At 40.3% G+C, this 14671-nt stretch overlaps 1 protein-coding gene across 3 annotated transcripts in view; it reads right to left on the bottom strand.

Moving 5' to 3' along the window:
- Positions 1-13168, bottom strand: part of scap (SREBF chaperone) — a 152945-nt gene extending 139777 nt beyond the window's left edge. The window contains exons 1-2 of one of the 3 annotated variants that reach the window (XM_060823755.1): positions 13053-13168; positions 9389-9558 (exon numbers count right to left, since the gene is read on the bottom strand). The gene's annotated coding sequence lies outside the window, so the exon portion shown is untranslated. The remainder of the gene's footprint in view (positions 1-9388; positions 9559-13052) is intronic. The other 2 variants (XM_060823754.1, XM_060823752.1) reach the window with 2 other exon arrangements.
- Between the last annotated feature and the right edge of the window lie 1503 nt (positions 13169-14671).

Here is a 14671-nt window from a genome sequence, read left to right as displayed (position 1 = left end):
AACTGTTGCTTTTGTTTAGAGAGAGCTTTTGCCATAACCCAGTAAGCCCTGTGAGGTATGCTAAAGGTTTCTCCAAAGCTTGTACTGTACTGTGCTTAATAAATCTGGTTTCTTGTTCACAGAAGTTGGTGTGTTGCAGTCGCATCAAGTGTGTAACAACCTCAGGAAAAAGAACTCAACACATAGTATTCAACTTCTTTGTAATGCACACAGAAATACAGCTGGTACAGCAGTTTAACCCACAGGATTATATTTGTGATCATGGAGATTAGCTAGCTCAGTTGGCTGGGAGAGTAGAGTGATGACACCAATGGTATGGCTTCAATCTTCATACCAGCTCATGAAGACCTGCCTGCTCTCTTTGTCCCATGATGTGCAGTGATAGATTTTTTTGTTAAATCAATCCATTCAGACATAATAGACCTCCAAGACAGATGGGACTTGAACCCACATCACCTGCCTCTGTTCAAGATGTACAAAGCCAACTGTCTCTCTCAAAAGGCAAGATGCTCCTCTGGCTCTGGTCTATAGGTAATTACCAATTACCTGTTGCTGTCTCAGGACAGATACATATTTCTGAAATGAGATGACATTGATAATGGTTTTCATCTTAAATTTTCCCTCTTCAGGCGGCACGGTGCCACAGTGGTTAGCACTGCTGCCTCACAGCGCCTGTAGACCCGGGTTCAATTCCCGACTCAGGCGACTGACTGTGTGGAGTTTGCACGTTCTCCCCGTGTCTGCGTGGGTTTCCTCCGGGTGCTCCAGTTTCCTCCCACAGTCCAAAGATGTGCGGGTCAGATGAATTGGCCAAGCTAAATTGCCCGTAGTGTTAGGTAAGGGGTAAATGTAGGGGTATGGGTGGGTTGCGCTTCGGCGGGTCGGTGTGGACTTGTTGGGCCAAAGGGCCTGTTTCCACACTGTAAGTCTAATCTAATCTAATCTCTTGACAATCCTAACGTAATTATTTTTGCTAACCATTTTCCAGAAGGATGCCATGACAAACTTGAGGTGTATATGACCAGAGTTGACTGATGCAAAGTACTGTAGAACTTTGAAATACTCCAGCATGTACACTGTTGAGAATGCAACAAATTTCTTATAAATGAAGACATATATAATTCACTCAATGTACAGAGATTGTAAGTTCATATGTAACACCTTTCCCAAATTCAGCGCAGAAGGAGTACATTCAGCCCTTTGAGCCCATTCTGCATTCAAAAAGAGTAGTTTATATGTCTGTGTTTTGAACTGCATAATCCTAACTGTGCCCAACAACAGTGATTTCCCTAATAAGAATCCATCCACCTCCACTATCTTCTGTGGCACAGAGTTCTGAAGTTACATAGCTCTCAAAGAATAAAAATTCTCAACTCTGTCCTAAAAGGACAACCCCTAATTTGAAAAGTGCCCCCTAGTTTTGACTTAACAATAGGAACTATTCTTTCCTCACCTATTTTGTTAAGACCATTCAGGATTTTATATACTTTAAAGAAAATCACCCCTCACTCTTCTAAATAGTAGTGGAAACAAGCCTGGTTTGTCCAAAATTTCTTCATTAGACAACCCACTCATTTCAGGGATCAATTTAATAAACTTTCATAGAAATAAGCAGTACTGAAGAGTTCATTTACCCATTGAGATGGCACTGTCAAAACTACACTAAATCTACACTAGTCCCATTTTCTAACACTTGGCCCATAACCTTGTAGGATATGACATTTCAAGTGCTCATCCAAGTACTTTTAAAATCTGCGAGATTTTCTACTTCAATTACCCTTCCACACAGCGTATTCTAAATTCACAATTTCACATTGGGTGAAAATGTTTTTCCTCAAATCTCCTCTAAACCTCCTGTCCTTCATCTTAAAATGCATTCCCTTATTTGATATTTTTGATCAAACTGCTTAGAGATGTTATGACACACCACCGGAGAAGACGGGACTTGTACTTGGATCTTCTGGCTCAGAGGTAGGGACACTACCACTGCACAAGAGCCTTTACGCCCCTGTTGCTGAGACTTTAACTAAGGGGAACAGCTGTTTCCTATCTACACTGTCCATGCCCCACAATCTTATACACCTGAGTTAGGACCCTCTCAGTCTTCTCTGCTCCAAAGAAAACAACCCAAACTTATCCAGCTTCTCATCATATGCAAACTGCTCCATCCCAGGCAACAGTCCAGTGAATCTCTTCTGTACCCCTCCAGTACATTCACATCATTCCTTAGCACAGCGACCTAACCAAAGTCCTGTCTAGCTCCAACATAACTTCCCTGCTCTTACAATCTATGCCATGACTGATAAAGGCAAATATGCCTTAACTACTCTGCTGACCGGTTTTGCCACTTTCAGGGATCTGTCAATAAGATCCCTCTGTTCCTCTCAGTTTTCTAATGCCCTTCTATACATTAAGTATTCCCTTGTCTTATTACTTCTTCAAAAGTGCATCACCTCACTTAGGATTAAGTGCCTTCTGCCACTGACCTGCCCAACTGTCTTTATCCAAACACTTCCTTCCTCATTGGCCTGATGGCTGACAATCTTCATGTAGATTACAAAAGGTGCTTAACATCCCTCTCCCTTTCTCAAGGTTTTCTTCTATCTCATTTATATACATCACAGTTCTCTGAACTAACTTTAATACCTGGATGTAGATTTCCTCGCTGAGCTAGAAGGTTCATTTTCAGACGTTTCATTGCTATACTAGGTAACATCTTCAGTGAGCCTCCAGACAAAGCATAACTAATGATTCCTGCTTTCTATTTATACATTTGGGTTTCTTCAGGTTGTTGATGTCATTTCCTGTGGTGATGCCATTTCCTGTTCTTTTTCTCAGGAACCCCAATTTACAAGTTGGCCAAAGAGCTACACCAAAGACTTAGAAGACGACTCACACCATTCCATCCACCCCACCCAAGAAGTCCTGAAGACCAAAGACACAAAGGTAGAAGAGAATGAAATAATGGTATCCTTGATGTGAATATGGCTGTTACATCAAATCAACATCAACCTGGCCAAGGAAACACTGACTACACTACTAGAAGACCCAAAGACCCATGCACAAAATACCACCAACTTCATCAGCAAGGACAGTATCATCAAGCTAGTGGACCTATGCCTTACCACCCACTTCACCTTCAACAACAAAACCTGCAGACAAACCAACAGAACACCCATGGGATCTCCGCTATCAGGGCTCTTAACAGAGACAGTAATGCAGAGACTCGAACAAATAGCTCCGCCAACCATCCAACCCAAACTTTGTGTCCCCTATGTAGATGACTCCTTTGTCATCACTAAATGAAACAAATTAGAGGAAACCTTCAGGACCATCAATAATACCCTTACTGGCATAAAATTCACTAAAGAGGAGGAAAACTACAACAAACTGTAATTCCTAGATGCCACAGTAGAGCGAACAGCCAATGGGGAACTTCAAGCCAGAGTCTACAGGAAAACAACACATACAGACCAAATATTGAACTACAGAAGCAATCACCCCAACATCCACAAATGAAGCTGCATCAGAACATTATTCCAAAGAGCCATCACACACTGCAGCACAGTGGAACTACGCAGAGCAGTGGAAAATCACCTATACGGGTACACAATGAACATAGTCCACAGATTTCTCAGCAACAAATCTAAACAAGCAGACAAAACACGTCCAGAAACCCTAACCACTCTCCCCTACAAACACATCTCAGAAATGTCTGCCAGACTATTCAGAGCCCTTGACATCATGGTAATCTACAAACCCACCAACACTAAAACAGCTGTTAATGAACTTGAAAGACCTGATACAAACAACAAGCAAAACTAATGTCACTTGCAAAATACTGTGCAAGGACTGTAACAAATACTACATCGGATAAACAGACAGAAAGTGGCCACCAGGATATATGTGCATCAACTAACAAAAAGACATGATCCAGTCTCACTAATATCCTTACGAACAGATGAGAAAGGACACCACTTAGAGGAAAACACATCCATCCTAGGCCAAACCAGAGACACGCACAAAATTCCTCAAAGCATGGCATTCCAACCGGAACTCTATTATCAAACACATTGACTTGGACCCCACTTATCACCCCTCTGAGAAAATGAACAGGAAATAACATCACCAACCCAAAGAAACCCAAACATATAAATAGAAAGCAGCAACCATCAGCAATGCTTCGTCCAGAGGCTCACTGAAGATGCTACCTAGTATAGTGACGAAACGTCTGAAAATGAACCTTCCAGCTCAGCAAGCAAACCTAAATCCAGAATCTCAACCTGAGCTACAAGTCTTCTCAAAACTCACCAACTTTAATGTATTTAGAGTTAAAACGAGGAGATCAAAACAGTATTGAAGATGTGCTCTTACAAAGTCTTGTTTAACTGAAGCATGGCATCCTCAATTTTGTGATCACTGCATTTCATAATAAAGGGACAGCATCTATTAGTTCTTTTGATTACCTTGCTGTGATTCTTTCAGTACAACATGTCAATCCCTCTATTTCACCAAGCTCTGCAATCTCTCTGTATTTAAATTATATGCTGCTCTTTGACTCTTGTTACCAAATGAAACTAGTTCACATTTTCCCATATTGTACTGCATCTGCCAGATTTTTGTCCACCTATGTGCTCTCTCTCTTTTCAGGTTATTTATGTCCTCTTCAAGATTTATTTTTCTACCTATCATTGTATCATAAATTTAGTAACCACACATTCTATCCTTTCATCTAAATCATTCATAAAATTTGTAAGTGATTGAGACACCAATACTGATGTCCCTGACACTCCCATGTTGTACTTAATGCTGTCACATTTAGCTAACCCAAAATGACCCACTAATGTCCAACTTTTGCTTCCTAAAAGCCAAACAACTCTCTACCCATGCTAATGCCATCCCCTCCATACTGAGTCCTTTTACTGCGCAATATCTTTTGGCATGCTATTTTGTCACGGTGCCTTCTGGAAATCTAGGTCCAGTATAATCTTTTCTAAATTGCTTGGTACTTTCTAAAACAACTGTAATAAATTAGCCAAACAGGATTTCCCTTTCACAAAACGTTTGCATCAAAACTTTCTTTTCCCACCCAAGATGGCGAGGCAGGGGCTCATTTCTTTTCACAATTTTTTTCCCTTTTTCTCCATTTATTTAATTCGTTGATTTTGGAGTGACTCAGTCATGGAGCCAGTGGTGACCACAGCGATTGTGGACTTGGAGCAGGTTTTCGGCGTGAGGCAGCTGGTGTGACACTGCTGCTGCTTCTTCAAGGTATGGAGCATAGAAGTGACTTGACAGCTCAGTATCAAATCAGGATTCTGATGCTCTCTAGAAAGGTGACTGACGAGCCTGAATTGCAGGTGGCAACAAGATGCCTGGTGAGCCAGACTGGATTTTAGCAGTCGGCAGCAAGACTCATTTTGCAGAGGAATGCAAGCCCAGAGCACAGGGTAGATTGTGCCCATCTCACGGGGGAGGATACTGAGCACAGAACAGAGGAGATTGAGCCCTCGTGGGAAAGCCCAGCATGGAGCCTCTGCAGGCCCATGGCTAAAGAAGGACTGCATTTGCTGATTTTTCTGACTTTATATTAAGAAGGACTGCAATGTTTAAACTTTTAACTTATTTTTCTTTTATACCTAAGATTTTGTACCTAGCTACTTTTGTACACAAGATAGCACCATAATTGGCGACTTTATAAACTTTTCACTGTGCTCCCGTCACATGTCCTTGAGTACACGTGATAAACATAATTCTAATTCGAAGATTTTAAGCATCCTGCAATAATCTGTTGAATGACCAATTCCAACATGTTCCCTATAATCGCTATTAAATGTTCTCGCTTCCTAAATTATCTCCAAAGACTAGATATGAACAGGCATAACTTTTGTCAACATTGTCCCTTTCCCAGAATATTTAATCTTAGGATATCCTACAGCTTTCATTTATAAACCATCTTGTAATCTCAGGACATGGCAAAGCAATGGGAATTACTGTAATGCAGGACAAGAATAATATATGCCCACAGCAAGCTGCAGTAAACAGCAATGCAATAGTACCAGGTAATCTGTTTTAATGACATTAGTTAAGGGACAACCATTTGCTAGGACATAAGGGAAAACAACTTCCTTGTGAACACTTGAAGTTGTGCCATGGGACCTATTACTTACATCTGGAAGGCAGACAACAAAAAAAACCTCTGAGTGTAGCATCCATTCAGTGCAACATGGGAGTGTCAGATTTTGTGCTTGAGTCACTTGAATGTACACCGAGTTGACTCAGAAGCAACAGTACTAACAAATAGCCATTGCCCGCACCCGTGCACACACTTCTGCAGCAAACTAATATTTTAATTAATACATTAATTATTCTTGATTCTGTTTACTTGAATATGATAAATAAGATCCTGCATTTAGTTTTATCAAGGAAAAATTGGTTAAAGCTAACATTAAGATCAGTTGAACACAATGTGGCATCGTTTATGCATTCATGAACAATAACCCTCCAAAGTAAACTTTTCCATTTGTTTACATAAGCATCACTTGGACGAAACTATATACATATTGGCTGTTGCTAAAGGACAACTGACATTTAAATATAGCCTTCAATTTAAGTGAAACTCAAAATTTGTCACTGCAAATACAAGAATTCCATAAGACGCCAAGTCAAAGAAAAGTAGCTTAGTTAAGATCCAATTATCTTGGATCTTCATTTGGATATTTAGATAATTTTATCACAGTGCTACACTGGAAACTAATAGGAGCTTTAAAGTTGTAGTGTTTCCTTTGTCAGTACTTCTCACATTTCAAAACATATTTATGACACTAATGTAAATAAAACACAAAGCACTGTTGTCTTCAGTCTCAGAGTATGTTAATCTGCAGTGCCTCAAACAACAGTCCCTGGGTTAGTAGTTTAATTTTATAGTTAAAAACAAGCAAACTATGTTTTCATTAAACACACTTAAGTGTATTAGTATCAACATACTTTTAGGAAAAAATGCACTTAAGCCAATACAGTTCAAGTATGTGCCAATCGAGATTTTTGTTTTTCCATTAACATATTACCTCAATGTTAGATCTCAATGCCTTAGAATTCAATTTGTTTTTCCAAAATACTAGCCTAACTTAAAACCAGCACTATACTTTTGGATATAAGTACTTTGACAACTTAAGCACTGTATCACAATGCAATAATTTCAAATGTGCTTTACAGCAGAATGTTTATTCATTATGCTGATGAAATGTGAATGCCAACGTACAACAAGGATTTCACACTGCTATTCATGATTACCTTTATTTTCTCATTTCCTTCCTAGTTCTCTTGGTTTATTGCCATAAAGAATGGCAAATGCTCTGCACAGACTCCAATTTATGCCAGTCTTCTCACTAAACTGAGCTAATCATAAAACTGTTCCAACAAAGGTACATTCAAACTGCTTATCTGGTTAATCATATTTCTGTACTGTTTAACCTGCTTTGTATGTCTTGTTTTATTTTGTGTTCAAAGTTTTTTTTCTTAAACACAGTAGGAGAGAAGATGCAAGGATGGTTCAATTTGTTTCACATCCCCCCCCCCCCCCTTTAAAAGATGGTTTATGTTCTTAATTAAAAACTAAGAAATAAAGCAGAGTATATGGGAAGTCAACCAACACCAGTGAACAGAATAAAGAGAGAATGTTTCAGTTATAATGCTGTTAGTTTAATATCCAATGTTATAAAGGATATAATAGCAAGACCATTTAGAAACCCATAACATAATTAAGCAAAATCATGACTTCATGAAGAGGATATTATGCCTAGAAAAGTTTATTAAATGTTTTAAATAGGAAACAAGCAGAATAGATGAGGAACCAGCTGATGTAATATTTTGGGGTTTCCAAAAGGTATGTCAGAAACTGCACACAAATATACTTAACACCATTTTATGTTATTAAGGGTACTGATGGATAGAGGATTAGCTAACTAATAGAAAACAGAGAATTAGGATAAAGGGAACATTTTCAGGAGGGTGATCTGTAAATAGCGGGGTGCCACAGGGATCATTGTTGAGATCACAATTATTTACAACATGTATATAAGCAAGCTGGAAGACGAAAGCGAATGTACTATTGCCAAATTTGTGGATGATATAAAAATAGGTGGGAAGGCAAGTAGTGAGGATGAGACAAGGAGTCTACAGAGAGATAAACAGACAGGTTAAGCAAGTGGATAAAGACTTGGCACATGGGATATGTGGGAAAATGTGTGCATGTGTATTTTGGCAGTAAAAACAGAAGAGTCAAATATGACTTGAATGAAGAAAGACTGCAACACAGAAGGAATTTGGGGGTCCCAGTGCATAAATCACAAAAGATTAGCATGCAATTTTGGTGAGTAATAATGATGTCAAATGGAATGCTGGCCTTGATTTCAAACAGACAAGAGCATAAAAATGGGTAGATCTTAGTAGAACAAGCTATGGCCAGATCACAGTGAAAATACTGTGAACAGTCTGGTCCCCTTATATAACAAAAGATATAGCGACAGTGGAAGCAATCAGAAAAAGGTTCTCTAGTTGATCCCAAGTATGGAGGAATTATTTTCTGATAAGAGTTTGAGTGGGTTGGGGTTATACTCAATAGACTTGAAGAGACCTTACTGAAATAAATAAACTTCTTAGGGGATTTAAAAGGATAAGAGGTTGTTTCCTCTAATGTTAGAATCTAGGACCAAAGGACGTAATCCGAAAGTAAGGAGTCATCCACTTCAGATAGAGATGAGGACTTTGTTTTCCTCTCAGAGTGGTAAGCTTATGGAATTCTTTACCACAGAGTGCTTTTGAAGTTTGTTGATAAGTCTATTCAAGGCTGAGAAAGACAGTAAAGGAATTAAGAGTTATGGGGGAAAGAAGAGATGCGAAATTAGGGATTATAAAATCAGTCAGGATCTCATTGAATGGCAGAGTAAACTCAATGGATTGATTTGAGCCTACTTTTGCTCTGCCATCTTCTGGCATGCAATAGACATGACTAAACCATTCCATAATTAGAATTAAGCTCTACAGTCCTGCCACAACTGGTTGTGAAGAGTGGTAAACGACTAAATCTGACCCAACAAAGAAGTTTCACAAATATCCTAATCATTAATAACAGGCAAGTTCAGCAAATAGTATTCCCAAGGTGGATGTGGACATTTGTGCAGGAAGTACAGTTGTTGCTGGTGGCTCTCTGTCGGATGGCGTTGGTTTCCCATTTTCAGACAAGTTTCAGTATATTGCGCCCACGGGCGTTAGTGAGTTTTGAGAAGATTTGTAGCTCGCATTGAGGTTTTGGATTCCAGAATTCCAAGGTTGTAAACAATCTGGCTTAGACTCATAATTGTTCTCAAAACTATTAAAAACAACTGACCTTTTGAGTTTGCTTGCCATTTGATCTTCTATCACAAATTCACCTTTCTGTATTATTCTTATCTCTCAATCGCAAGTAACCAATTCCTGTCTTGAACATATTCAATAACAGCTTTGGCAGGCCTCAGAATTCTCAAGATCCTTTGGGCGAAGAAATTCCTCTAAATCTGTCTAAATGGAAAATGTCTCATTTTAAGACTGCAAACCAACCCCACCCGCCACCAAAAAATCTTGACTTAATAGCCAAGAGAAACATACTGCTAGTATCTACACAAGCAAATTTCTTATGAATTTTGTATATTTCAGTGAGACAATTTCCAGATAACATATGCATAGTCTTTTCAAACCTCTTCAACCCATGATCCAGTCCAGTGAGGTTTCACTTCTGACCCCTCCCACTGTAAAGCTAGTATATAATTATTTTAAAGGAAATCCTGAATAAGAGATATCACTATTTCCAATGATCAATTTCAAGTTAACTATATTCCTCTATTTTTCTCTCTCTTATTCTCAAATATTAGGGTTATGTTTGCCATCTTTCATTGCATGGGAACTATTCTGGACTCCAGAAAATTCTGGGAGATCAAACCATGTATCTAGTATTCCTATAGTAGAATAAAATCATAAGATACAGGCTAGATCCAAAGGACCTGTCTACTTAAGGCCCACAAATTTCTTCAAACCTATTTCTTCACTAAGTCCGTCATTTCCACCAGATCCTAAGTTCTTTTCCATTTTGGGAATGTTTTTTGTTATTCTACCACGAAAAGTAATACAAAATATTTGTTTAATTTCTCTGCCATTTCTTTATTCCCGATTAGAATATAGCCTGTCTGCAAGTAACCCCCACTACCTAGTTAACCAGGGAGAGGGATGTAATCAACGGATAGGAAATGGAATTTATTGCTGGTCTTCCAAATATTTAGTTGGAGGAAATTTTTACTCATTCAATACTGAATGCCACACTATCAGTTGACAACTCAAAGAAATCAAAAAGGGTCATGATAGATGTTGATACCAATTCTACTTCAACATCTGTATCAAAACTGACAGTTTTCAGGAATGACAATAGTCAGCATATAGTTAAGAAGTGAAATGGAGATCAAGGATTAATCTTTGAGGTACAGTGAGTAACGGCAATGAAATGGGAAAAGAAGATTGTGTTGTGACTCTGATTATGTTTGGGCAGCTAAGACTACTAACGAATACTGATCCAAAGTTTGTGAGAAGAGTCGTAGCTCGGGTGCTCGTTGTTGTGGTTCTGTTCGCCGAGCTGGGAATTTGTGTTGCAGATGTTTCGTCCCCTGTCTAGGTGACATCCTCACTGCTTGGGAGCCTCCTGTGAAGCACTTCTGTGATCTTTCCTCCTACATTTATAGTGATTTGTATCTGCCACTTCCGGTTGTCAGTTCCAGCTGTCCGCTGCCGTGGCCGGTATATTGGGTCCAGGTCGATGTGCTAATTGATTGAATCTGTGGATGAATGCCATGCCTCTAGGAATTCCCTGGCTGTTCTCTGTTTGGCTTGTCCTACAATAGTAGTGTTGTCCTAGTCGAATTCATGTTGCTTGTCATTTGAGTGTGTGGCTACTAAGGATAGCTGGTCGTGTCGTTTCGAGGCTAGTTGGTGTTCGTGGATGCGGATTGTTAGCTGTCTTCCTGTTTGTCCTATGTAGTGTTTTGTGCAGTCCTTGCATGGGGTTTTGTACACTACTTCGAAGCATGGCATTCATCCACAGATTCAATCAATAAGCACATCGACCTGGACCCAATATACCGGCCACTGCAGCAGACAGCTGGAACTGACAACCTGAAGTGGCAGATACAAATCATTCTAAATGCCGGAGGAAACATCACAGAAGCGCTTCACAGGAGGCTCCCAAGCACTGAGGATGTCACCTAGACAGGGGATGAAACATCTGCAACACAAATTCCCAGCTCGGCGAACAGAACCACAAGAATACTGACCTACTTAGGTGGATAACTATGAAGATTTTTTTAAAAAGAATGATGGTATTGTTAAGTGTGCAAAAGGCTGCAACCAGGGCAAGCAGCAACAGCTTATGATTGTTACGGATGATAAGAGCGTTCACAGTAAAATACCATTGATTTGAGAGAGATAACACACACAGGAGAGGAAAAGGAAGCTGAGGAAGGAGAATAGAAGGAGGGTCTCATTGGCATGACTACTGTTTAATAACGAGTGATTGGTTGCAAATATAAATGTTAAATAATGTAACAAGATTACGATAAACATTGTCCTAGTGATGGGTGGCAGTACAAAACTACTTCAAAACAACTGCAACCAAAAGCATCAATATTTATTGCTGTGCACATAGGTAAAGGACAGTGGACCATCAGATTAGATAAATCTAAATGATTCTTATGACAAGCAAAGATAATTATTGCTGTGGAACATTAATGTCATTTCTTACAGAACAAAGGAAAAGATCCTGATTATGTACCAAATACATGTTTTTGAACTGCTTTTGAGGGAATAAAAACAAAAAAGTCAAAGCATCAATCAAATATTTGTTTCTCAGCTGTGGTTTCAATTGTTTGACAACACACTGTTGGTAAACAGACAGGCGTCCTCATTTGGCCTAAATGTATTTTAAAACTTGCAGTAACACTTGGAGCAACTTACAAATATTTTTAAAAATTGTTAACTATGTAATTTGTGCCTGATTATTCTATCAACCTCAAAAAAGGGAGACAATGTGAAATAACAATTTCCGAGCACAAAGAAATCAGTCACTCAGATAATTCAAACAATACCAACTGAACTATATTTCACGTTAAAACAAATAAGCATGAAGTGGGGGCAGCGGAAGAAACACACTTCCATAAAAGTAAGACAAAAAAACATTTGTCAATACAGAGTGCGAGAAGTGAAGAAAGTTAGAAATCATTAAGTATAATGAAAACGTGTACTTATCGCTGCAACAGCATGGGGAACATTTTTTTTCAGATACTTAACATCATTTTAAAAGAGGATTAACCATCTCACTGGGAAAGAGATTACGTTTGACAGAACAGTTGGAGCATCACTCAAGATTCATTTTCATCAAATTAGAAATGAAATTTCGAGCCTTCCATTCTGTCAAGAACAGAAACTACACACGATCTGTGCCAAAAGGCTGAGGAGCGATTAAAATGCAATACCTTCACAGTAATTAACGAGATGAGATTAAATGTAAAAGAAATCAAGGCACGATTTTAAAAGTAAATAAATGAGACGTTTCGAAAAACTCATGTTTTCATCCTTGCAGCAAATACATTTAAGCAAGATAACTGATTTCAATTGAGAATATTATATTCAAAATTTATGAAGGTAAAAGTAATTGCTAATTCGCACTACAATAAGTGATTTGCTGACAGGTGTTGATACAGAGGAGTCTATGTATGTTTCTTTCAAATTACGAGAAAGCGATTTTTTTTTTAAAAAAAGGCCTCATAACAATAAAGCATAATATGCAGCAACGAGGTACAAGAGCTCCTCCTGTGTAAATATAGAGGTCGAGGATTGGGCCTAGCTGAGCTGCTCTCACTCAGCCTGAGATGGAAAACTAAATTATTCAAGAATTCAATACAGCCATCTTCTCTGTTCAGGCTGAGGAATTCAGTGACATTTACTGAACCTTCACATGGAAACGGACTCCTTACCTGCTGGCGGTTTAATGCCTCTCCCTCGATGGTTACTAACTGGAGTGAAGTCCCTGAGTTTCAGCTTAATCGCCACTCCAGAGCGTCTCCTCAGTAACACGCGGGTCCACGCCGCTCGCTCCCGCACACACTTGGGTTAATCACGCCCACCACCCGCACGCCCCCGGGTTAACCTCGCCCACTGTCCGTGCGCTACTGGGTCAACCCCGCCCCTACACGAGCACGCGCCCAGATAGACCCGCCCCCAAGCTGGGCTGCTGCCCCACGCCCCGGCACGACTCAAACCCCCACCCACACAAGTCAACCCCTCCCACCGACTTTGCAAGACGCGAGGCTAACCCCACCCACCGTGTTTGTCCTCCCTCTTCCCGCGCGCCCCGGGTTAACCCCTCCCACCCGCGCGCTCCCAAGTCAACCGCGCCCACCGACTTTGCGCACGCTAGGTTAACCCAGCCCACGTTCGCGAGTTTGTAGATTCTCGACCCGCGCGCGTCCCGGTTTATCCCTGCCCTCCTCCTCTGTGATGTGTGGAATGAGAAGCTTGAACCATTGCAATGACTGTTACACTTCCTGCTAGTTTTACCTTTCTTTGCATGTATTGTTCGTTTGGAAAGTCCTCCAGGTAGCCCAGCCTGACAATCTGCTGGTACTCAGGGAAAGTTACACCATCTACGGTCCTTTAAGCAGAGACGTGAAACATTCCCCAGCCCCAAAGTGGCACGGTATCTCAGTGATTAGCAGCCCCGCAGTGACAGGGAGCCCGGATGGGGTTTAGTGTGTCTGCGTGGGTTTCCTCTGGGTGCTCCGGTTTCCTCCCACAATCTAAAAATGTGTAGGTTTGATAAATTGACCATAGTGCTCAATGACGTATAGATTAGGTGCATTTGTCAGGGGTAAAATAGGGTGGGGGTTTGCTCTTCAGAGGGTTAGCATGGACTTCTTCATTCCTGATGAGTTTTTGCCCAGAATATAGATTTTCCTGCTCCTCAGATGTTGACCTGCTGTGCCTTTCCAGCACCACTCCAATCTAGACTCTGATCTCCAGCATCTGCCATCCTCACTTTCACCTTGCTGGGCCGAAGGGCTTGTTTCCACACTGTAGAAATTCTATGATTCTAAACTACCTCAAATCAGCCATACACCCTCTTTCCCATCCCAATACTCTTCACCACTGTTTTTTCCCCCAAATCATCATAAAACAGGTTTTCTTATGCTTATGCTTATGCTTATGCTTGCTGCATAAAAATTAGCTGCCACAATTCTTACAATAGTGACCACGCTTTTGAGTCAGAGATATACAGCACGGAAACAGACCCTTCAGTCCAACTTGTCCATGCCTACAGATATCCCACTCCAATCTAGTCCCACCTACCAGAAACCAGCCCATATCCCTCCAAAGCCTTCCTATTCATATACCCATCCAGATGCCTTTTAAATGTTGCAATTGTACTAGCCTCCACCACTTCCTCCAGCAGCCCATTCCACACACGCAACAATCTCTGCGTGAAAAGTTGCCCTTTAGGTTGCTTTTATATCTTTCCCCTCTCACCCCTAAATCTATGCCCTCTTGTTCTGGACTCCCCAGCCCCAGGCAAAAGACCTTGTCCATTTATCCTATC

The sequence above is a fragment of the Hemiscyllium ocellatum genome, chromosome 4, assembly GCF_020745735.1.
Source record: "Hemiscyllium ocellatum isolate sHemOce1 chromosome 4, sHemOce1.pat.X.cur, whole genome shotgun sequence".
Classification (NCBI taxonomy): domain Eukaryota; kingdom Metazoa; phylum Chordata; class Chondrichthyes; order Orectolobiformes; family Hemiscylliidae; genus Hemiscyllium; species Hemiscyllium ocellatum.
Note: the sequence above shows the minus strand (reverse complement) of the source record. Positions and strands in the feature narration are given on the sequence as shown.